Here is a 27,770-nt window from a genome sequence, read left to right as displayed (position 1 = left end):
GCTCCATCCATCCAGGAATATATGAGGACACCCCTATCAAAAGCAACCCACTCAGGAGGCATGTTTGGCAGGTGCTGGGTAGAACAGTATCGATCAGAATGACTCCAGCCCGGAAGATGACCTATGTTTGCTGGTAACCGACAGAGAAAACAGAATAAAATAAGCCGGTGGATGGTTTAAACACACTCTGTTCTGTTAGTGTTCCCAGATGAAGCCCTTTTGTTTCAGTCAGCTACAATCACAGCGATTGAGTGAGAGAGACACTCTGTAATATTGTCCACTACACCAAATAATGCACAGAGACACACCAACTGATTCTCTAGGTAAACTTTAGATTATCTTCAAAACAAACGTTTCTGGCTGGTCCGAAAGCATGATACAAACAAGCACCACAAAAGACACCAACACTCCAATACTCCATCAATAAGTCCGTACCTCATGTTTTGTAATATAAATGTAACAACTCCCATTGTAATAAACAGGTGGTTTTGCCTTTTGCCTATTGTGTTAATTTTTCCAAATCCGTATCACGGAGCTGACCAACAGGTGGCTTCATTTAACAGACTGTAATAGTCGATGACGTGTATTGGTTAGTCAAAACACCCAGCTGGCTAGTCAAAACACCCAGCTGGCTAGTCAATACACCCAGCTGGTTAGTCAAAACACCCAGCTGGCTAGTCAATACACCCAGCTGGCTAGTCAATACACCCAGCTGGCTAGTCAATACACCCAGCTGGCTAGTCAATACACCCAGCTGGCTAGTCAATACACCCAGCTGGCTAGTCAATACACCCAGCTGGTTAGTCAAAACACCCAGCTGGCTAGTCAAAACACCCAGCTGGCTAGTCAAAACACCCAGCTGCTTAGTCAAAACATTGTTTAATAAAACACCATGCTGCTTAGTCAAAACATTGTTTAATGAAAACACCATGCTGCTTAGTCAAAACATTGTTTAGTGAAAACTGTCACGATCGTGTGGAGGAGAGACGGACCAAAACGCAGCATGTGGAAAATAAGCCATCTTCTTTTATTTTTACTACGAAGATGAACATGAAACGAAACACTATTACAAACTATACAAAAAAACAACAAACGACCGTGAAGCTATAAACGTAGTGCACACACACAGGCTACAAACGTTCAACATAGACAATTCCCCACAACCAGCTAAAGCCTATGGTTGCCTTAAATATGGCTCCCAATCAGAGACAACAATAACCAGCTGTCTCTAATTGAGACCCAATTCAGGCAACCATAGACTTTCCTAGATACCTACACTCAACCATAGACACAGCTAGACTACTATACTAAACATAAACCCAACTACTCTAATAAACCCCCTAAAACTTACAACCACCCTAGACACTACAAAAACCACATACATTCCCCATGTCACACCCTGACCTAACCAAAATAATTAAGAAAACAAAGAATACTAAGGCCAGGGCGTGACATAACCCCCCCCTTAAGGTGCGAACTCCGGGCGCACCAGCACAAAGTCTAGGGGAGGGTCTGGGTGGGCGTCCGTCCACGGCGGCGGCTCCGGCACTGGTCGTGGTCCCCACCCCACCATAGTCACTACCCGCTTTCGTAGCCTCCTCCAAATGGCCACCCTCCACATTAACCCCACTGGATTAAGGGGCAGCACCGGACTAAGGAGCAGCACCGGACTAAGGGGCAGCACCGGACTAAGGGGCAGCACCGGACTAAGGGGCAGCACCGGACTAAGGGGCAGCACCGGACTAAGGGGCAGCACCAGGATAAGGGGCAGCACCAGGATAAGGGGCAGCACCAGGATAAGGGGCAGCACCAGGATAAGGGGCAGCACCAGGATAAGGGGCAGCACCAGGATAAGGGGCAGCACCAGGATAAGGGGCAGCTCCGGACTGAGGGACGGCAGCTCCGGACTGAGGGACGGCAGCTCCGGACTGAGGGACGGATCCTGGCTGGATGACGGCTCTGGCGGATCCTGGCTGGACGGCTCTGGCGGATCCTGGCTGGACGGCTCATGGCTGGCTGACGGATCTGGCTGCTCATGGCTGGCTGACGGATCTGGCTGCTCATGGCTGGCTGACGGATCTGGCTGCTCATGGCTGGCTGACGGATCTGTCTGCTCATGGCTGGCTGACGGATCTGTCTGCTCATGGCTGGCTGACGGATCTGGCTGCTCATGGCTGGCTGACGGAGCTGGCTGCTCATGGCTGGCTGACGGAGATGGCTGCTCATGGCTGGCTGACGGATCTGGCTGCTCATGGCTGGCTGACTGATCTGGCTGCTCATGGCTGGCTGACGGATCTGGACGCTCATGGCTGGCTGACGGCTCTGGACGCTCATGGCTGGCTGGCGGCTCTGGCAGATCCTGTCTGGCTGGCGGCTCTGGCAGATCCTGTCTGGTTGGCGGCTCTGGCAGATCCTGTCTGGTTGGCGGCTCTGGCTGGTCATGGCTCGCTGACGGCTCTGGCTGGTCATGGCTCGCTGACGGCTCTGGCTGGTCATGGCTCGCTGACGGCTCTGGCTGGTCATGGCTCGCTGACGGCTCTGGCTGGTCATGGCTGGCGGAAGGCTCTGGCTGATCCGTTCTGGCGGAAGGCTCTGGCAGATCCTGTCTGGTTGGCGGCTCTGGCTGGTCATGGCTCGCTGACGGCTCTGGCTGGTCATGGCTCGCTGACGGCTCTGGCTGGTCATGGCTCGCTGATGGCTCTGGCTGGTCATGGCTCGCTGACGGCTCTGGCTGGTCATGGCTGGCGGAAGGCTCTGGCTGATCCGTTCTGGCGGAAGGCTCTGGCTGATCCGGTCTGGCGGAAGGCTCTGGCTGATCCGGTCTGGCGGAAGGCTCTGGCTGATCCGGTCTGGCGGAAGGCTCTGGCTGATCCGGTCTGGCGGAAGGCTCTGGCTGATCCGGTCTGGCGGAAGGCTCTGGCTGATCCGGTCTGGCGGAAGGCTCTGGCTGATCCGGTCTGGGGGAAGGCTCTGGCTGATCCGGTCTGGCGGAAGGCTCTGGCTGATCCGGTCTGGCGGAAGGCTCTGGCTGCTCCTGTCTGGCGGAAGGCTCAGGCGGCTCCTGTCTGGCGGAAGGCTCTAGCGGCTCCTGTCTGGCGGACGGCTTTGCAGGCTCATGGCAGACGGGCGGCTTTGAAGGCTCAATACAGACGGGCAGTTCATGCGGCGCTTGGCAGACGGACAGTTCAGACGGCGTTGGGCAGACGGGCAGTTCAGGCGCCGTTGGGCAGACGGGCAGTTCAGGCGCCGCTTGGCAGACGGGCAGTTCAGGCGCCGCTTGGCAGACGGGCAGTTCGGGCAGTTCAAGCGCCGCTTGGCAGACGGGCAGTTCAGGCGCCGCTTGGCAGACGGGCAGTTCAGGCGCCGCTTGGCAGACGGCAGACTCTGGCCGGCTGAGACGCACTGTAGGCCTGGTGCGTGGTGCCGGAACTGGAGGTACCGGGCTAAGGACACGCACCTTCAGGCTAGTGCGGGGAACAACAACAGGGCACACTGGACTCTCAAGGCGTACTATAGGCCTGATGTGTGGTACCGGCACTGGTGGTACCGGGCTGAGGGCACGCACAACAGGGCGAGTACGGGGAGAAGGAACAGTGCGTACAGGGCTCTGGAGACGCACATGAGGCTTGGTGCGTGGTACCGGAACTGGTGGTACCGGACTGGAGACACGCACCTCAAGGCTAGTGCGGGGAGCAGGGACAGGGCACACTGAGTTCTCAAGGCGCACTATAGGACTGGTGCGTGGTACCGGAACTGGTGGTACCGGGCTGAGGGCACGCACCTCAGGACGAGTGTGGGGAGAAGGATCAGTGCGTACAGGGCTCTGGAGACGCACAGGAGGCTTTGTGCGTGCTGTAGGCACTGTCTTAACCAGACGCTAGCACGCTCCTCAGGACGAGTATGGAGAGCTGTTCCCGGTGACATTAACTCACCAACACGTTCATTCGGACGAATGCCGTGCCTCATGCACCAAACCAGTACATCCCTCATAACTCTCTCCTCCAATTTCTCCATTAACTCCTTTACTGTCTCTGCGTCACTCACCTCCAAATCCGCCCTCACCGGCTCCTTACGGTAAGCAGGAGGAGTTGGCTCACGTCTCCCGACTGACCCAACTAAACTACCCGAGAGCCCCCCCCAAGAAATTTTTGGGTTTGACTTACGGGCTTCCAGCCTTGTTTCCTTGCTGCCTCCTCATATCTCCGCCTCTCTGCTTTCGCTGCCTCCAGCTCAGCTTTGGGGCGGTTATATTCTCCTGGTACTTCGCGGTCCAGAATTTCCTCCCAATTCCAATAGTCCTGTGTAGGTGGGTCCTGTTGTTGTTGCACACGCTGCTTGATCCGATGTTGGTGGGGAATTCTGTCACGATCGTGTGGAGGAGAGACGGACCAAAACGCAGCATGTGGAAAATAAGCCATCTTCTTTTATTTTTACTACGAAGATGAACATGAAACGAAACACTATTACAAACTATACAAAAAAACAACAAACGACCGTGAAGCTATAAACGTAGTGCACACACACACACACACACACACACACACACACACACACACACACACACACACACACACACACACACACACACACACACACACACACACACACACACACACACACACACACACACACACACACACACACACACACACACACACACACACACACACACACACACACACACACACACACACACACACACACACACACACACACACACACACACAGGCTACAAACGTTCAACATAGACAATTCCCCACAACCAGCTAAAGCCTATGGTTGCCTTAAATATGGCTCCCAATCAGAGACAACAATAACCAGCTGTCTCTAATTGAGACCCAATTCAGGCAACCATAGACTTTCCTAGATACCTACACTCAACCATAGACACAGCTAGACTACTATACTAAACATAAACCCAACTACTCTAATAAACCCCCTAAAACTTACAACCACCCTAGACACTACAAAAACCACATACATTCCCCATGTCACACCCTGACCTAACCAAAATAATTAAGAAAACAAAGAATACTAAGGCCAGGGCGTGACAGAAAACACCATGCTACTTAGTCAAAACATTGTTTAATGAAAACACCATGCTGCTTAATCAAAACATTGTTTAATGAAAACACCATGCTGCTTAGTCAAAACATTGTTTAATAAAACACCATGCTGCTTAGTCAAAACATTGTTTAATGAAAACACCATGCTGCTTAGTCAAAACATTGTTTAATAAAACACCATGCTGCTTAGTCAAAACATTGTTTAATGAAAACACCATGCTGCTTAGTCAAAACATTGTTTAATGAAAACACCATGCTGCTTAGTCAAAACATTGTTTAATGAAAACACCATGCTGCTTAGTCAAAACATTGTTTAATGAAAACACCCAGCTGCTTAGTCAAAACATTGTTTAATAAAACACCATGCTGCTTAGTCAAAACATTGTTTAATGAAAACACCATGCTGCTTAATCAAAACATTGTTTAATGAAAACACCATGCTGCTTAGTCAAAACATTGTTTAATGAAAACACCCAGCTGCTTAGTCAAAACATTGTTTAATAAAACACCATGCTGCTTAGTCAAAACATTGTTTAATAAAACACCATGCTGCTTAGTCAAAACATTGTTTAGTGAAAACACCATGCTGCTTAGTCAAAACATTGTTTAATGAAAACACCATGCTGATTAGTCAAAACATTGTTTAATGAAAACACCATGCTGCTTAATCAAAACATTGTTTAATGAAAACACCATGCTGCTTAGTCAAAACATTGTTTAATGAAAACACCATGCTGCTTAGTCAAAACATTGTTTAATGAAAACACCCAGCTGCTTAGTCAAAACATTGTTTAATAAAACACCATGCTGCTTAGTCAAAACATTGTTTAATAAAACACCATGCTGCTTAGTCAAAACATTGTTTAATGAAAACACCATGCTGCTTAGTCAAAACATTGTTTAGTGAAAACACCATGCTGCTTAGTCAAAACATTGTTTAATGAAAACACCATGCTGCTTAGTCAAAACATTGTTTAATGAAAACACCATGCTGCTTAGTCAAAACATTGTTTAGTGAAAACACCATGCTGCTTAGTCAAAACATTGTTTAATAAAACACCATGCTGCTTAGTCAAAACATTGTTTAATGAAAACACCATGCTGCTTAGTCAAAACATTGTTTAGTGAAAACACCATGCTGCTTAGTCAAAACATTGTTTAATAAAACACCATGCTGCTTAGTCAAAACATTGTTTAATAAAACACCATGCTACTTAGTCAAAACATTGTTTAATGAAAACACCATGCTGCTTAGTCAAAACATTGTTTAGTGAAAACACCATGCTGCTTAGTCAAAACATTGTTTAATAAAACACCATGCTGCTTAGTCAAAACATTGTTTAATAAAACACCATGCTGCTTAGTCAAAACATTGTTTAGTGAAAACACCATGCTGCTTAGTCAAAACATTGTTTAATGAAAACACCATGCTGCTTAGTCAAAACATTGTTTAATGAAAACACCATGCTGCTTAGTCAAAACATTGTTTAGTGAAAACACCATGCTACTTAGTCAAAACATTGTTTAATGAAAACACCATGCTGCTTAGTCAAAACATTGTTTAATAAAACACCATGCTGCTTAGTCAAAACATTGTTTAATAAAACACCATGCTGCTTAGTCAAAACATTGTTTAGTGAAAACACCATGCTGCTTAGTCAAAACATTGTTTAATGAAAACACCATGCTGCTTAGTCAAAACATTGTTTAATAAAACACCATGCTGCTTAGTCAAAACATTGTTTAATAAAACACCATGCTGCTTAGTCAAAACATTGTTTAGTGAAAACACCATGCTGCTTAGTCAAAACATTGTTTAATAAAACACCATGCTGCTTAGTCAAAACATTGTTTAATAAAACACCATGCTGCTTAGTCAAAACATTGTTTAGTGAAAACACCATGCTGCTTAGTCAAAACATTGTTTAATGAAAACACCATGCTGCTTAGTCAAAACATTGTTTAATGAAAACACCATGCTGCTTAGTCAAAACATTGTTTAGTGAAAACACCATGCTACTTAGTCAAAACATTGTTTAATGAAAACACCATGCTGCTTAGTCAAAACATTGTTTAGTGAAAACACCATGCTGCTTAGTCAAAACATTGTTTAGTGAAAACACCATGCTGCTTAGTCAAAACATTGTTTAATGAAAACCCCCAGCTGCAGCCTGACTGAACCCTGAACAGTCAGCACCCCAGCCTCAGCATCACTCTGACTGTCTGTGAAACCTGACACCTGTGTAGCGGCTCTGAGGTGCATAATGACTCATTCAGTAGTTCACCTGCCTCCTGCTCCCTCTCACACGCAACAGTCCCAGCTCTCACGTCATCCACACCCCCAGCCTGACTGAGGCTGGGATTCAAATGACACCCTGTTCTCTATGTCAGGGGTGACCAACCTTAGCCTGGTCCTGGATCTGTTTGTGCTGTCTTCCAACTCCTGTGGTCATGACAGGGTTGGTTACACAGCACAAACACATCTGGGACCAGACTAGGTCAACTCTCCTTCTGGAGAGCAAGTGAGAGTACAGGTGTTTTACTCCAGCCCATCTATAACAGCTGATTCAGCTACCAGCAATCGGTAAGCTGTAATTTTCTAGAATCAGGTAGAACTAGAATTATTAGCAGGTAGAATAGGTTTGGAGGAACATCTTGTTGGCCAGTCCTGCTCTATATAAGACACTTCTAGTTGGAGCCCTGTGCTGCTCTGATGAAAAGTAATGTGTTATATATGTTGTTATAGAGCCTGTGTTCTGAGGTCCTGAACCTTTGGTACCTGACACTCCATCACGTTTTGAATCACGTTCTGGTCCAAACCTCTCCACTCGACATACAGCACGTACAGTGGCTGTCTGGGACCAACATGAATCATGAAGTATATGTGAGTGACATCCTACACCTTGTGCAAGTGAATTAGTATTCACACCCCCTGAGTGGGCCTATACATTACATTTACATAGCTAAGCTAGCATATGTGATCCGTGTAATTATATGTGGGGTGAAAACTGCAATGAGTCAGACCATTTGCATGTGTTACTCTCCAAGTTAATTGTTGAGGGTTAAGGTTGGAGATAAATCAGTCTAGACCGTTTTCATATTTCGTACATCATCCAGGAATGTCAACTACATTAAATCAGAGACAAGGTAACACCATTAAAACTGTTTTCATAGGTCACATCTCTCCCGCTGCTCTGCCACAACCTGGCTGTTGCGTCATCAACCTTTACAATATATTTTTATTCATTTATGATTAAGGATTATTTCAGAGCAGAAACGGTTGGTGTTTTTATCGTTAAGATGAGACAGTATTTTTTTTCATAGTATGACAACATGCTTTTCTCATCTCCTGTAGTCTTTCCTTTCTTCTGTTCTCTTCTCTCTAATTGGCTAATTGGTAATGGTAACAACTGACTGCGGGAGAGAGGGAAATGAGTCTGATGCATGTGATTGGCTGAGATCTGTTGGGACCAGGACCACTTTGTTTTCTCTGCGTGAGGGCAGCGTAGCCGGGAGGGAGCATAAGAGGGGGTCTGAGTCCCTGACAGGATGGAATCAGCGGTATTCACGCTCTCCTGTGGAGGAACACAAACACAATGGAGAGAATAAAGAAAGAAAGAGAGCGAGAGCTGGGTGGGAGGGGGAGAGGGAGAGGGAGAGAAGGTGGAACTGGTGGAGAGAGAGACAGGAAGGGATAGAGAGGCGGGAGAGAGGGAGAGACACAAGAGAGATGGACGAGAGAGAGGGAGAGAGAGAGGGACGCGAGAGAGGGAGAGAGAGAGACGCGAGAGAGAGAGTGAGAGTGAGTGAGAGACGTGAGAGAGAGAGAGAGAGAGAGAGGGAAGTTTGAGAGAGAGAGGGACGCGAGAGAGAGAGGAACGCGAGAGAGAGAGGAACGCGAGAGAGAGAGAGAGAGAGAGAGAGAGGGAAGTTTGAGAGAGAGAGGGACGCGAGAGAGAGAGGCACGCGAGAGAGAGAGGGACGAGAGAGAGAGATGGGGATAGAGAGGCATGAGAGAAGGAGAGAGTGGGAGAGTATTTGTGTGAGTTTGTGCGCGTGTTTGTGTATGTTAGGGTTACTACTCTGGAGACGACACATTAAAGGTCACTGGATTTTCTTCCACCATAAAGTAAATACATGAACAGTTAGGAAAAATGTGTTTAAGCTGTGAAACATTGGCAAGTGTTTAGAATATCAAGAGCCACTGAAAACAACATTGTATCCAGTTTTCCATGGAAAAATCGGCATCCACAGAAGCACCTAGAAGTTGATATTTTACCAAAGAAAAGGTTTCTCATGAACAACAACAGTTCCCATTGCAGAGTTGCACAAGTACTAGGTGATGTTGATGATATGATGTGGTCCTAGCATTGAGAGGAAAAAAGAGCTATATGTCACAGTAATGACAGAGCTATAGACCACAGTAATGACAGAGCTATAGGCCACAGTAATGACAGAGCTATAGACCACAGTAATGACAGCGCTATAGGCCACAGTAATGACAGAGCTATAGACCACAGTAATGACAGAGCTATAGGCCACAGTAATGACAGAGCAATAGACCACAGTAATGACAGAGCAATAGACCACAGTAATGACAGAGCTATAGACCACAGTAATGACAGAGCAATAGACCACAGTAATGACAGAGCTATAGACCACAGTAATGACAGAGCAATAGACCACAGTAATGACAGAGCTATAGACCACAGTAATGACAGAGCAATACACCACAGTAATGACAGAGCTATAGACCACAGTAATGACAGAGCAATAGACCACAGTAATGACAGAGCAATAGACCACAGTAATGACAGAGCTATAGGCCACAGTAATGACAGAGCTATAGACCACAGTAATGACAGAGCTATAGACCACAGTAATGACAGAGCTATAGACCACAGTAATGACAGAGCTATAGACCACAGTAATGACAGAGCAATAGACCACAGTAATGACAGAGCAATACACCACAGTAATGACAGAGCTATAGACCACAGTAATGACAGAGCTATAGACCACAGTAATGACAGAGCTATAGACCACAGTAATGACAGAGCTATAGACCACAGTAATGACAGAGCTATAGACCACAGTAATGACAGAGCTATAGACCACAGTAATGACAGAGCAATACACCACAGTAATGACAGAGCTATAGACCACAGTAATGACAGAGCTATAGACCACAGTAATGACAGAGCTATAGACCCCAGTAATGACAGAGCAATACACCACAGTAATGACAGAGCAATACACCACAGTAATGACAGAGCTATAGACCACAGTAATGACAGAGCTATAGACCACAGTAATGACAGAGCTATAGACCACAGTAATGACAGAGCTATAGACCACAGTAATGTCATCCCTATAGACCACAGTAATGACAGAGCTATAGACCACAGTAATGACAGAGCTATAGACCACAGTAATGACAGAGCAATACACCACAGTAATGACAGAGCTATAGACCACAGTAATGACAGAGCTATAGACCACAGTAATGACAGAGCTATAGACCACAGTAATGACAGAGCTATAGACCACAGTAATGACAGAGCTATAGACCACAGTAATGACAGAGCTATAGACCACAGTAATGACAGAGCAATACACCACAGTAATGACAGAGCTATAGACCACAGTAATGACAGAGCTATAGACCACAGTAATGACAGAGCTATAGACCCCAGTAATGACAGAGCAATACACCACAGTAATGACAGAGCAATACACCACAGTAATGACAGAGCTATAGACCACAGTAATGACAGAGCTATAGACCACAGTAATGACAGAGCTATAGACCACAGTAATGTCATCCCTATAGACCACAGTAATGACAGAGCTATAGACCACAGTAATGACAGAGCTATAGACCACAGTAATGACAGAGCAATACACCACAGTAATGACAGAGCTATAGACCACAGTAATGACAGAGCTATAGACCACAGTAATGACAGAGCTATAGACCACAGTAATGACAGAGCTATAGGCCACAGTAATGACAGAGCTATAGACCACAGTAATGACAGAGCTATAGACCACAGTAATGACAGAGCAATAGACCACAGTAATGTCATCCCTATAGACCACAGTAACGACAGAGCTATAGACCACAGTAATGACAGAGCTATAGGCCACAGTAATGACAGAGCTATAGACCACAGTAATGACAGAGCTATAGACCACAGTAATGACAGAGCAATAGACCACAGTAATGTCATCCCTATAGACCACAGTAATGACAGAGCTATAGACCACAGTAATGACAGAGCTATAGACCACAGTAATGACAGAGCTATAGGCCACAGTAATGACAGAGCTATAGACCACAGTAATGACAGAGCTATAGACCACAGTAATGACAGAGCTATAGACCACAGTAATGACAGAGCTATAGACCACAGTAATGACAGAGCTATAGACCACAGTAATGACAGAGCTATAGACCACAGTAATGACAGAGCTATAGGCCACAGTAATGACAGAGCTATAGACCACAGTAATGACAGAGCTATAGACCACAGTAATGACAGAGCTATAGACCACAGTAATGACAGAGCTATAGACCACAGTAATGACAGAGCTATAGACCACAGTAATGACAGAGCTATAGGCCACAGTAATGACAGAGCTATAGACCACAGTAATGACAGAGCTATAGACCACAGTAATGACAGAGCTATAGACCACAGTAATGACAGAGCTATAGACCACAGTAATGACAGAGCTATAGACCACAGTAATGTCATCGCTATAGACCACAGTAATGACAGAGCTATAGACCACAGTAATGACAGAGCTATAGACCACAGTAATGACAGAGCTATAGACCACAGTAATGACAGAGCTATATGTCACAGTAATGACAGAGCAATAGACCACAGTAATGACAGAGCTATAGACCACAGTAATGTCATCACTATAGACCACAGTAATGACAGAGCTATAGACCACAGTAATGACAGAGCTATAGACCACAGTAATGACAGAGCTATAGACCACAGTAATGACAGAGCTATAGGCCACAGTAATGACAGCGCTGTAAACCACAGTAATGATAGAGCTATAGACCACAGTAATGACAGAGCTATAGACCACAGTAATGACAGAGCTATAGGCCACAGTAATGACAGAGCTATAGACCACAGTAATGACAGAGCTATAGGCCACAGTAATGTCATCCCTATAGACCACAGTAACGACAGAGCTATAGACCACAGTAATGACAGAGCTATAGACCACAGTAATGTCATCGCTATAGACCACAGTAATGACAGAGCTATAGACCACAGTAATGACAGAGCTATAGACCACAGTAATGACAGAGCTATAGACCACAGTAATGACAGAGCTATAGACCACAGTAATTACAGAGCCAGTGCTTAAATATGCACTTCAGGATCTTAAGCACAACAAATTCTTAAAATATGGTGCTAATTGGATTCATAACATATCATACAAACTGGATTCATAACATGTCATACAAACTGGATTCATAACATATCATACAAACTGGATTCATAACATATCATACAAACTGGATTCATAACATATCATACAAACTGGATTCATAACATATCATACAAACTGGATTCATAACATATCATACAAACTGGATTCATAACATATCATACAAACTGGATTCATAACATATCATACAAACTGGATTCATAACATATCATACAAACTGGATTCATAACATATCATACAAACTGGATTCATAACATATCATACAAACTGGATTCATAACATATCATACAAATTGCAAAAAAAGGAATACTAATAATAATAATGCGGGTTGTAACATAATACTGTTGGAAAGGGACTAATTAACTTGAGCATGTTTTAGTATGTTTATAGTCGTTTAACAAAGGGAGCCTGTCTCTGAGATGTTTCCATACGAGTGAGATCGGATGCATGCGTCAGAGCTAATAGATTGTAAACTACTGCCCTACGACGCTGTCTTACAGCTTCACTGTTAAATATCATTACATTCTCTCTATGTGTTACAGCTTCACTGTTAAATATCATTACATTCTCTCTATGTGTTACAGCTTCACTGTTAAATATCATTACATTCTCTCTATGTGTTACAGCTTCACTGTTAAATATCATTACATTCTCTCTATGTGTTACAGCTTCACTGTTAAATATCATTACATTCTCTCTATGTGTTACAGCTTCACTGTTAAATATCATTACATTCTCTCTATGTGTTACAGCTTCACTGTTAAATATCATTACATTCTCTCTATGTGTACAGCTTCACTGTTAAATATCATTACATTCTCTCTATGTGTTACAGCTTCACTGTTAAATATCATTACATTCTCTCTATGTGTTACAGCTTCACTGTTAAATATCATTACATTCTCTCTATGTGTTACAGCTTCACTGTTAAATATCATTACATTCTCTCTATGTCTTACAGCTTCACTGTTAAATATCATTACATTCTCTCTATGTGTACAGCTTCACTGTTAAATATCATTACATTCTCTCTATGTGTTACAGCTTCACTGTTAAATATCATTACATTCTCTCTATGTGTTACAGCTTCACTGTTAAATATCATTACATTCTCTCTATGTCTTACAGCTTCACTGTTAAATATCATTACATTCTCTCTATGTCTTACAGCTTCACTGTTAAATATCATTACATTCTCTCTATGTCTTACAGCTTCACTGTTAAATATCATTACATTCTCTCAATGTGTTACAGCTTCACTGTTAAATATCATTACATTCTCTCTATGTGTTACAGCTTCACTGTTAAATATCATTACATTCTCTCTATGTGTACAGCTTCACTGTTAAATATCATTACATTCTCTCTATGTGTTACAGCTTCACTGTTAAATATCATTACATTCTCTCTATGTCTTACAGCTTCACTGTTAAATATCATTACATTCTCTCAATGTGTTACAGCTTCACTGTTAAATATCATTACATTCTCTCTATGTGTTACAGCTTCACTGTTAAATATCATTACATTCTCTCTATGTGTTACAGCTTCACTGTTAAATATCATTACATTCTCTCTATGTGTACAGCTTCACTGTTAAATATCATTACATTCTCTCTATGTGTTACAGCTTCACTGTTAAATATCATTACATTCTCTCTATGTGTTACAGCTTCACGGTTAAATATCATTACATTCTCTCAATGTGTACAGCTTCACTGTTAAATATCATTACATTCTCTCTATGTGTTACAGCTTCACTGTTAAATATCATTACATTCTCTCTATGTGTTACAGCTTCACTGTTAAATATCATTACATTCTCTCTATGTGTTACAGCTTCACTGTTAAATATCATTACATTCTCTCTTTGTGTTACAGCTTCACTGTTAAATATCATTACATTCTCTCTATGTGTTACAGCTTCACTGTTAAATATCATTACATTCTCTCTATGTGTACAGCTTCACTGTTAAATATCATTACATTCTCTCTATGTGTACAGCTTCACTGTTAAATATCATTACATTCTCTCTATGTGTTACAGCTTCACTGTTAAATATCATTACATTCTCTCTATGTGTTACAGCTTCACTGTTAAATATCATTACATTCTCTCTTTGTGTTACAGCTTCACTGTTAAATATCATTACATTCTCTCTATGTGTACAGCTTCACTGTTAAATATCATTACATTCTCTCTATGTGTTACAGCTTCACTGTTAAATATCATTACATTCTCTCTATGTGTACAGCTTCACTGTTAAATATCATTACATTCTCTCTATGTGTTACAGCTTCACTGTTAAATATCATTACATTCTCTCCATGTGTTACAGCTTCACTGTTAAATATCATTACATTCTCTCTATGTGTACAGCTTCACTGTTAAATATCATTACATTCTCTCTATGTGTTACAGCTTCACTGTTAAATATCATTACATTCTCTCTATGTGTTACAGCTTCACTGTTAAATATCATTACATTCTCTCTATGTGTTACAGCTTCACTGTTAAATATCATTACATTCTCTCTATGTGTACAGCTTCACTGTTAAATATCATTACATTCTCTCTATGTGTTACAGCTTCACTGTTAAATATCATTACATTCTCTCTATGTGTACAGCTTCACTGTTAAATATCATTACATTCTCTCTTTGTGTACAGCTTCACTGTTAAATATCATTACATTCTCTCTATGTGTACAGCTTCACTGTTAAATATCATTACATTCTCTCTATGTGTTACAGCTTCACTGTTAAATATCATTACATTCTCTCTATGTGTTACAGCTTCACTGTTAAATATCATTACATTCTCTCTATGTGTTACAGCTTCACTGTTAAATATCATTACATTCTCTCCATGTGTTACAGCTTCACTGTTAAATATCATTACATTCTCTCTATGTGTTACAGCTTCACTGTTAAATATCATTACATTCTCTCCATGTGTTACAGCTTCACTGTTAAATATCATTACATTCTCTCTATGTGTTACAGCTTCACTGTTAAATATCATTACATTCTCTCTATGTGTTACAGCTTCACTGTTAAATATCATTACATTCTCTCCATGTGTTACAGCTTCACTGTTAAATATCATTACATTCTCTCTATGTGTTACAGCTTCACTGTTAAATATCATTACATTCTCTCTATGTGTTACAGCTTCACTGTTAAATATCATTACATTCTCTCCATGTGTTACAGCTTCACTGTTAAATATCATTACATTCTCTCTATGTGTACAGCTTCACTGTTAAATATCATTACATTCTCTCTATGTGTTACAGCTTCACTGTTAAATATCATTACATTCTCTCTATGTGTTACAGCTTCACGGTTAAATATCATTACATTCTCTCAATGTGTTACAGCTTCACTGTTAAATATCATTACATTCTCTCTATGTGTTACAGCTTCACTGTTAAATATCATTACATTCTTTCAATGTGTACAGCTTCACTGTTAAATATCATTACATTCTCTCTATGTGTTACAGCTTCACTGTTAAATATCATTACATTCTCTCTATGTGTTACAGCTTCACTGTTAAATATCATTACATTCTCTCTATGTGTTACAGCTTCACTGTTAAATATCATTACATTCTCTCTTTGTGTTACAGCTTCACTGTTAAATATCATTACATTCTCTCTATGTGTTACAGCTTCACTGTTAAATATCATTACATTCTCTCTATGTGTACAGCTTCACTGTTAAATATCATTACATTCTCTCTATGTGTACAGCTTCACTGTTAAATATCATTACATTCTCTCTATGTGTTACAGCTTCACTGTTAAATATCATTACATTCTCTCTATGTGTTACAGCTTCACTGTTAAATATCATTACATTCTCTCTATGTGTACAGCTTCACTGTTAAATATCATTACATTCTCTCTATGTGTACAGCTTCACTGTTAAATATCATTACATTCTCTCTATGTGTTACAGCTTCACTGTTAAATATCATTACATTCTCTCTATGTGTTACAGCTTCACTGTTAAATATCATTACATTCTCTCTATGTGTTACAGCTTCACTGTTAAATATCATTACATTCTCTCTATGTCTTACAGCTTCACTGTTAAATATCATTACATTCTCTCTATGTGTACAGCTTCACTGTTAAATATCATTACATTCTCTCTATGTGTTACAGCTTCACTGTTAAATATCATTACATTCTCTCTATGTGTACAGCTTCACTGTTAAATATCATTACATTCTCTCTATGTGTTACAGCTTCACTGTTAAATATCATTACATTCTCTCTATGTGTTACAGCTTCACTGTTAAATATCATTACATTCTCTCTATGTGTTACAGCTTCACTGTTAAATATCATTACATTCTCTCTATGTCTTACAGCTTCACTGTTAAATATCATTACATTCTCTCTATGTGTACAGCTTCACTGTTAAATATCATTACATTCTCTCTATGTCTTACAGCTTCACTGTTAAATATCATTACATTCTCTCTATGTGTTACAGCTTCACTGTTAAATATCATTACATTCTCTCTATGTCTTACAGCTTCACTGTTAAATATCATTACATTCTCTCTATGTCTTACAGCTTCACTGTTAAATATCATTACATTCTCTCTATGTCTTACAGCTTCACTGTTAAATATCATTACATTCTCTCTATGTCTTACAGCTTCACTGTTAAATATCATTACATTCTCTCAATGTGTTACAGCTTCACTGTTAAATATCATTACATTCTCTCTATGTGTTACAGCTTCACTGTTAAATATCATTACATTCTCTCTATGTGTACAGCTTCACTGTTAAATATCATTACATTCTCTCTATGTGTTACAGCTTCACTGTTAAATATCATTACATTCTCTCTATGTCTTACAGCTTCACTGTTAAATATCATTACATTCTCTCAATGTGTTACAGCTTCACTGTTAAATATCATTACATTCTCTCTATGTGTTACAGCTTCACTGTTAAATATCATTACATTCTCTCTATGTGTTACAGCTTCACTGTTAAATATCATTACATTCTCTCTATGTGTACAGCTTCACTGTTAAATATCATTACATTCTCTCTATGTGTTACAGCTTCACTGTTAAATATCATTACATTCTCTCTATGTGTTACAGCTTCACGGTTAAATATCATTACATTCTCTCAATGTGTACAGCTTCACTGTTAAATATCATTACATTCTCTCTATGTGTTACAGCTTCACTGTTAAATATCATTACATTCTCTCTATGTGTTACAGCTTCACTGTTAAATATCATTACATTCTCTCTATGTGTTACAGCTTCACTGTTAAATATCATTACATTCTCTCTTTGTGTTACAGCTTCACTGTTAAATATCATTACATTCTCTCTATGTGTTACAGCTTCACTGTTAAATATCATTACATTCTCTCTATGTGTACAGCTTCACTGTTAAATATCATTACATTCTCTCTATGTGTACAGCTTCACTGTTAAATATCATTACATTCTCTCTATGTGTTACAGCTTCACTGTTAAATATCATTACATTCTCTCTATGTGTTACAGCTTCACTGTTAAATATCATTACATTCTCTCTTTGTGTTACAGCTTCACTGTTAAATATCATTACATTCTCTCTATGTGTACAGCTTCACTGTTAAATATCATTACATTCTCTCTATGTGTTACAGCTTCACTGTTAAATATCATTACATTCTCTCTATGTGTACAGCTTCACTGTTAAATATCATTACATTCTCTCTATGTGTTACAGCTTCACTGTTAAATATCATTACATTCTCTCCATGTGTTACAGCTTCACTGTTAAATATCATTACATTCTCTCTATGTGTACAGCTTCACTGTTAAATATCATTACATTCTCTCTATGTGTTACAGCTTCACTGTTAAATATCATTACATTCTCTCTATGTGTTACAGCTTCACTGTTAAATATCATTACATTCTCTCTATGTGTTACAGCTTCACTGTTAAATATCATTACATTCTCTCTATGTGTACAGCTTCACTGTTAAATATCATTACATTCTCTCTATGTGTTACAGCTTCACTGTTAAATATCATTACATTCTCTCTATGTGTACAGCTTCACTGTTAAATATCATTACATTCTCTCTTTGTGTACAGCTTCACTGTTAAATATCATTACATTCTCTCTATGTGTACAGCTTCACTGTTAAATATCATTACATTCTCTCTATGTGTTACAGCTTCACTGTTAAATATCATTACATTCTCTCTATGTGTTACAGCTTCACTGTTAAATATCATTACATTCTCTCTATGTGTTACAGCTTCACTGTTAAATATCATTACATTCTCTCCATGTGTTACAGCTTCACTGTTAAATATCATTACATTCTCTCTATGTGTTACAGCTTCACTGTTAAATATCATTACATTCTCTCCATGTGTTACAGCTTCACTGTTAAATATCATTACATTCTCTCTATGTGTTACAGCTTCACTGTTAAATATCATTACATTCTCTCCATGTGTTACAGCTTCACTGTTAAATATCATTACATTCTCTCTATGTGTTACAGCTTCACTGTTAAATATCATTACATTCTCTCCATGTGTTACAGCTTCACTGTTAAATATCATTACATTCTCTCTATGTGTTACAGCTTCACTGTTAAATATCATTACATTCTCTCTATGTGTTACAGCTTCACTGTTAAATATCATTACATTCTCTCCATGTGTTACAGCTTCACTGTTAAATATCATTACATTCTCTCTATGTGTACAGCTTCACTGTTAAATATCATTACATTCTCTCTATGTGTTACAGCTTCACTGTTAAATATCATTACATTCTCTCTATGTGTTACAGCTTCACGGTTAAATATCATTACATTCTCTCAATGTGTACAGCTTCACTGTTAAATATCATTACATTCTCTCTATGTGTTACAGCTTCACTGTTAAATATCATTACATTCTCTCTATGTGTTACAGCTTCACTGTTAAATATCATTACATTCTCTCTATGTGTTACAGCTTCACTGTTAAATATCATTACATTCTCTCTTTGTGTTACAGCTTCACTGTTAAATATCATTACATTCTCTCTATGTGTTACAGCTTCACTGTTAAATATCATTACATTCTCTCTATGTGTACAGCTTCACTGTTAAATATCATTACATTCTCTCTATGTGTACAGCTTCACTGTTAAATATCATTAAATTCTCTCTATGTGTTACAGCTTCACTGTTAAATATCATTACATTCTCTCTATGTGTTACAGCTTCACTGTTAAATATCATTACATTCTCTCTTTGTGTTACAGCTTCACTGTTAAATATCATTACATTCTCTCTATGTGTACAGCTTCACTGTTAAATATCATTACATTCTCTCTATGTGTTACAGCTTCACTGTTAAATATCATTACATTCTCTCTATGTGTACAGCTTCACTGTTAAATATCATTACATTCTCTCTATGTGTTACAGCTTCACTGTTAAATATCATTACATTCTCTCCATGTGTTACAGCTTCACTGTTAAATATCATTACATTCTCTCTATGTGTACAGCTTCACTGTTAAATATCATTACATTCTCTCTATGTGTTACAGCTTCACTGTTAAATATCATTACATTCTCTCTATGTGTTACAGCTTCACTGTTAAATATCATTACATTCTCTCTATGTGTTACAGCTTCACTGTTAAATATCATTACATTCTCTCTATGTGTACAGCTTCACTGTTAAATATCATTACATTCTCTCTATGTGTTACAGCTTCACTGTTAAATATCATTACATTCTCTCTATGTGTTACAGCTTCACGGTTAAATATCATTACATTCTCTCAATGTGTTACAGCTTCACTGTTAAATATCATTACATTCTCTCTATGTGTTACAGCTTCACTGTTAAATATCATTACATTCTCTCAATGTGTACAGCTTCACTGTTAAATATCATTACATTCTCTCTATGTGTTACAGCTTCACTGTTAAATATCATTACATTCTCTCTATGTGTTACAGCTTCACTGTTAAATATCATTACATTCTCTCTATGTGTTACAGCTTCACTGTTAAATATCATTACATTCTCTCTTTGTGTTACAGCTTCACTGTTAAATATCATTACATTCTCTCTATGTGTTACAGCTTCACTGTTAAATATCATTACATTCTCTCTATGTGTACAGCTTCACTGTTAAATATCATTACATTCTCTCTATGTGTACAGCTTCACTGTTAAATATCATTACATTCTCTCTATGTGTTACAGCTTCACTGTTAAATATCATTACATTCTCTCTATGTGTTACAGCTTCACTGTTAAATATCATTACATTCTCTCTATGTGTTACAGCTTCACTGTTAAATATCATTACATTCTCTCTATGTGTACAGCTTCACTGTTAAATATCATTACATTCTCTCTATGTGTTACAGCTTCACTGTTAAATATCATTACATTCTCTCTATGTGTTACAGCTTCACTGTTAAATATCATTACATTCTCTCTATGTGTTACAGCTTCACTGTTAAATATCATTACATTCTCTCTATGTCTTACAGCTTCACTGTTAAATATCATTACATTCTCTCTATGTGTACAGCTTCACTGTTAAATATCATTACATTCTCTCTATGTGTTACAGCTTCACTGTTAAATATCATTACATTCTCTCTATGTGTACAGCTTCACTGTTAAATATCATTACATTCTCTCTATGTGTTACAGCTTCACTGTTAAATATCATTACATTCTCTCTATGTGTTACAGCTTCACTGTTAAATATCATTACATTCTCTCTATGTGTTACAGCTTCACTGTTAAATATCATTACATTCTCTCTATGTCTTACAGCTTCACTGTTAAATATCATTACATTCTCTCTATGTGTACAGCTTCACTGTTAAATATCATTACATTCTCTCTATGTCTTACAGCTTCACTGTTAAATATCATTACATTCTCTCTATGTGTTACAGCTTCACTGTTAAATATCATTACATTCTCTCTATGTCTTACAGCTTCACTGTTAAATATCATTACATTCTCTCTATGTCTTACAGCTTCACTGTTAAATATCATTACATTCTCTCTATGTCTTACAGCTTCACTGTTAAATATCATTACATTCTCTCTATGTCTTACAGCTTCACTGTTAAATATCATTACATTCTCTCAATGTGTTACAGCTTCACTGTTAAATATCATTACATTCTCTCTATGTGTTACAGCTTCACTGTTAAATATCATTACATTCTCTCTATGTGTACAGCTTCACTGTTAAATATCATTACATTCTCTCTATGTGTTACAGCTTCACTGTTAAATATCATTACATTCTCTCTATGTCTTACAGCTTCACTGTTAAATATCATTACATTCTCTCAATGTGTTACAGCTTCACTGTTAAATATCATTACATTCTCTCTATGTGTTACAGCTTCACTGTTAAATATCATTACATTCTCTCTATGTGTTACAGCTTCACTGTTAAATATCATTACATTCTCTCTATGTGTACAGCTTCACTGTTAAATATCATTACATTCTCTCTATGTGTTACAGCTTCACTGTTAAATATCATTACATTCTCTCTATGTGTTACAGCTTCACGGTTAAATATCATTACATTCTCTCAATGTGTACAGCTTCACTGTTAAATATCATTACATTCTCTCTATGTGTTACAGCTTCACTGTTAAATATCATTACATTCTCTCTATGTGTTACAGCTTCACTGTTAAATATCATTACATTCTCTCTATGTGTTACAGCTTCACTGTTAAATATCATTACATTCTCTCTTTGTGTTACAGCTTCACTGTTAAATATCATTACATTCTCTCTATGTGTTACAGCTTCACTGTTAAATATCATTACATTCTCTCTATGTGTACAGCTTCACTGTTAAATATCATTACATTCTCTCTATGTGTACAGCTTCACTGTTAAATATCATTACATTCTCTCTATGTGTTACAGCTTCACTGTTAAATATCATTACATTCTCTCTATGTGTTACAGCTTCACTGTTAAATATCATTACATTCTCTCTTTGTGTTACAGCTTCACTGTTAAATATCATTACATTCTCTCTATGTGTACAGCTTCACTGTTAAATATCATTACATTCTCTCTATGTGTTACAGCTTCACTGTTAAATATCATTACATTCTCTCTATGTGTACAGCTTCACTGTTAAATATCATTACATTCTCTCTATGTGTTACAGCTTCACTGTTAAATATCATTACATTCTCTCCATGTGTTACAGCTTCACTGTTAAATATCATTACATTCTCTCTATGTGTACAGCTTCACTGTTAAATATCATTACATTCTCTCTATGTGTTACAGCTTCACTGTTAAATATCATTACATTCTCTCTATGTGTTACAGCTTCACTGTTAAATATCATTACATTCTCTCTATGTGTTACAGCTTCACTGTTAAATATCATTACATTCTCTCTATGTGTACAGCTTCACTGTTAAATATCATTACATTCTCTCTATGTGTTACAGCTTCACTGTTAAATATCATTACATTCTCTCTATGTGTACAGCTTCACTGTTAAATATCATTACATTCTCTCTTTGTGTACAGCTTCACTGTTAAATATCATTACATTCTCTCTATGTGTACAGCTTCACTGTTAAATATCATTACATTCTCTCTATGTGTTACAGCTTCACTGTTAAATATCATTACATTCTCTCTATGTGTTACAGCTTCACTGTTAAATATCATTACATTCTCTCTATGTGTTACAGCTTCACTGTTAAATATCATTACATTCTCTCCATGTGTTACAGCTTCACTGTTAAATATCATTACATTCTCTCTATGTGTTACAGCTTCACTGTTAAATATCATTACATTCTCTCCATGTGTTACAGCTTCACTGTTAAATATCATTACATTCTCTCTATGTGTTACAGCTTCACTGTTAAATATCATTACATTCTCTCCATGTGTTACAGCTTCACTGTTAAATATCATTACATTCTCTCTATGTGTTACAGCTTCACTGTTAAATATCATTACATTCTCTCCATGTGTTACAGCTTCACTGTTAAATATCATTACATTCTCTCTATGTGTTACAGCTTCACTGTTAAATATCATTACATTCTCTCTATGTGTTACAGCTTCACTGTTAAATATCATTACATTCTCTCCATGTGTTACAGCTTCACTGTTAAATATCATTACATTCTCTCTATGTGTACAGCTTCACTGTTAAATATCATTACATTCTCTCTATGTGTTACAGCTTCACTGTTAAATATCATTACATTCTCTCTATGTGTTACAGCTTCACGGTTAAATATCATTACATTCTCTCAATGTGTACAGCTTCACTGTTAAATATCATTACATTCTCTCTATGTGTTACAGCTTCACTGTTAAATATCATTACATTCTCTCTATGTGTTACAGCTTCACTGTTAAATATCATTACATTCTCTCTATGTGTTACAGCTTCACTGTTAAATATCATTACATTCTCTCTTTGTGTTACAGCTTCACTGTTAAATATCATTACATTCTCTCTATGTGTTACAGCTTCACTGTTAAATATCATTACATTCTCTCTATGTGTACAGCTTCACTGTTAAATATCATTACATTCTCTCTATGTGTACAGCTTCACTGTTAAATATCATTACATTCTCTCTATGTGTTACAGCTTCACTGTTAAATATCATTACATTCTCTCTATGTGTTACAGCTTCACTGTTAAATATCATTACATTCTCTCTTTGTGTTACAGCTTCACTGTTAAATATCATTACATTCTCTCTATGTGTACAGCTTCACTGTTAAATATCATTACATTCTCTCTATGTGTTACAGCTTCACTGTTAAATATCATTACATTCTCTCTATGTGTACAGCTTCACTGTTAAATATCATTACATTCTCTCTATGTGTTACAGCTTCACTGTTAAATATCATTACATTCTCTCCATGTGTTACAGCTTCACTGTTAAATATCATTACATTCTCTCTATGTGTACAGCTTCACTGTTAAATATCATTACATTCTCTCTATGTGTTACAGCTTCACTGTTAAATATCATTACATTCTCTCTATGTGTTACAGCTTCACTGTTAAATATCATTACATTCTCTCTATGTGTTACAGCTTCACTGTTAAATATCATTACATTCTCTCTATGTGTACAGCTTCACTGTTAAATATCATTACATTCTCTCTATGTGTTACAGCTTCACTGTTAAATATCATTACATTCTCTCTATGTGTACAGCTTCACTGTTAAATATCATTACATTCTCTCTTTGTGTACAGCTTCACTGTTAAATATCATTACATTCTCTCTATGTGTACAGCTTCACTGTTAAATATCATTACATTCTCTCTATGTGTTACAGCTTCACTGTTAAATATCATTACATTCTCTCTATGTGTTACAGCTTCACTGTTAAATATCATTACATTCTCTCTATGTGTTACAGCTTCACTGTTAAATATCATTACATTCTCTCCATGTGTTACAGCTTCACTGTTAAATATCATTACATTCTCTCTATGTGTTACAGCTTCACTGTTAAATATCATTACATTCTCTCCATGTGTTACAGCTTCACTGTTAAATATCATTACATTCTCTCTATGTGTTACAGCTTCACTGTTAAATATCATTACATTCTCTCCATGTGTTACAGCTTCACTGTTAAATATCATTACATTCTCTCTTTGTGTTACAGCTTCACTGTTAAATATCATTACATTCTCTCTATGTGTTACAGCTTCACTGTTAAATATCATTACATTCTCTCTATGTGTACAGCTTCACTGTTAAATATCATTACATTCTCTCTTTGTGTACAGCTTCACTGTTAAATATCATTACATTCTCTCTATGTGTACAGCTTCACTGTTAAATATCATTACATTCTCTCTATGTGTTACAGCTTCACTGTTAAATATCATTACATTCTCTCTATGTGTTACAGCTTCACTGTTAAATATCATTACATTCTCTCTATGTGTTACAGCTTCACTGTTAAATATCATTACATTCTCTCCATGTGTTACAGCTTCACTGTTAAATATCATTACATTCTCTCTATGTGTTACAGCTTCACTGTTAAATATCATTACATTCTCTCCATGTGTTACAGCTTCACTGTTAAATATCATTACATTCTCTCTATGTGTTACAGCTTCACTGTTAAATATCATTACATTCTCTCCATGTGTTACAGCTTCACTGTTAAATATCATTACATTCTCTCTATGTGTTACAGCTTCACTGTTAAATATCATTACATTCTCTCCATGTGTTACAGCTTCACTGTTAAATATCATTACATTCTCTCTATGTGTTACAGCTTCACTGTTAAATATCCTCATATTCTCTCAATATGTTACAGATTCACTGTTATATATTATTACTATTTGTTCAGAACCTAACAATACAAAATGGATGACATAGTACACAATCTGATGACATTAGTACTCAGAAAACGGGGACCGTTATACTAAATCATTATATAAAAGTTTGAGAGTGTGTCTTTAAAAAGTGGAATGTAAAATGACACATTTTAGGTGCTGGTATTTTTCGTACTGGTATTCATATTTTAGAGTGAGTATTCTATAACAGTTGCTAGTACTGAAACAGCAGAAAATGTGAGGAGCCGGTATCCCGTTCCAGTTTTCACCGCCTCATTTCAAGCACTGGTTCGAGCAAACAAACAGAGCTACAATGATACACAGAAGCCTATTGTGTTGGCTGGAAGTGCACGGTCCGACTGTAATGGCTCTCTTTCACACACACAGGCCAGAAAAAGTTGGTCTGCTCCTCAAACATATATATACACACCCATACACACACTCACAGACCAGAAAGAGCAACAGGCCAGAAAGAGCAACAGGTCAGAAAAAGCAACAGGTCAGAAAGAGCAACAGGTCAGAGAAAGCAACAGGCCAGTAAAAGAAACAGGCCAGAAAAAGGAGGTCCGCTCCTCAAACACAGACACACACACGCACAGGCCAGAAAAGGCAGCGGGCCAGTAAAAGCAGGTCCGCTCCTTCTCTTCTCTCCAGCTCCACATACAGTTGAAGTAGGAAGTTCACATACACCTTAGCCAAATACCTTTAAACTCAGTTTTTCACAATTCCTGACATTTAACCCCAGTAAAAATCTCCTGTCTTAGGTCAGTTAGGATCACCACTTTATTTTAAGAATGTGAAATGTCGGAATAATAGTAGAGAGAATTATTTATTTCAGCTTTTATTTCTTTCGTCAGATTCCCAGTGGGTCAGAAGTTTACATGCACTCAATTAGTATTTGGTAGCATTGCCTTTAAATTGTTTAACTTCGGTCAAACATTTCGGGTATCCTCCCACAAGCTTCCCACAATAAATTGGGTGAATTTTGGCCCATTCCTCCTGACAGAGCTGGTCAGGTTTGTAGGCCTCCTTGCCCGCACACACTTTTTCAGTTCTGCCCACAAATTCTCTATAGGATTAAGGTCAGGGCTTTGTGATGGCCACTTCAATACCTTGACTTTGTTGTCCTTAAGCCATTTTGCCACAACTTTGGAAGTATGCTTGGGGACTTTGTCCATTTGGAAGACCCATTTGCAACTAAGCTTTAACTTCCTGACTGATGTCTTGAGATGTTGCTTCAATAAATCCACATAATTTACCTGCCTCATGATGCATTCTTTTTTGTGAAGTGCACCAGTCCCTCCTGCAGCAAAGTACCCCGACAACATGATGCTGCCACCCACGTGCTTCACTGTTGGGATGGTGTTCTTCGGCTTGCAAGCCTCCCCCTTTTTCCTCCAAACATAACGATGGCCATTATGGCTAAACAGTTCTATTTTGTTTCATCAGACCTGAAGACATTTCTCCAAAAGGTACGATCTATGTACGCATGTGCAGTTGCAAATCGTAGTATGGCTTTTTTATGGTGGTTTTGGAGCAGTGGTTTCTTCCTTGCTGAGCGGCCATTCAGGTTATATCGATATAGGACTCGTTTAACTGTGGATATAGATACTTTTGTACCTGTTTCCTCCAGCCTCTTCACAAGGTACTTTGCTGTTGTTCTCGGATTGATTTGCACTTTTCGCACCCAAGTACGTTCATCTCTAGGAGACAGAGCGCATCTCCTTCCTGAGTGGTATGACGGCTGCGTGGTCCCATGGTGTTTATACTTGCGTACTATTATTTGTACAGATGAACGTGG

The sequence above is a fragment of the Salvelinus alpinus genome, chromosome 1, assembly GCF_045679555.1.
Source record: "Salvelinus alpinus chromosome 1, SLU_Salpinus.1, whole genome shotgun sequence".
Taxonomy (NCBI): domain Eukaryota; kingdom Metazoa; phylum Chordata; class Actinopteri; order Salmoniformes; family Salmonidae; genus Salvelinus; species Salvelinus alpinus.
The sequence above is the reverse complement of the archived record's forward strand: the minus strand, read 5'-3'. Positions refer to the sequence as shown.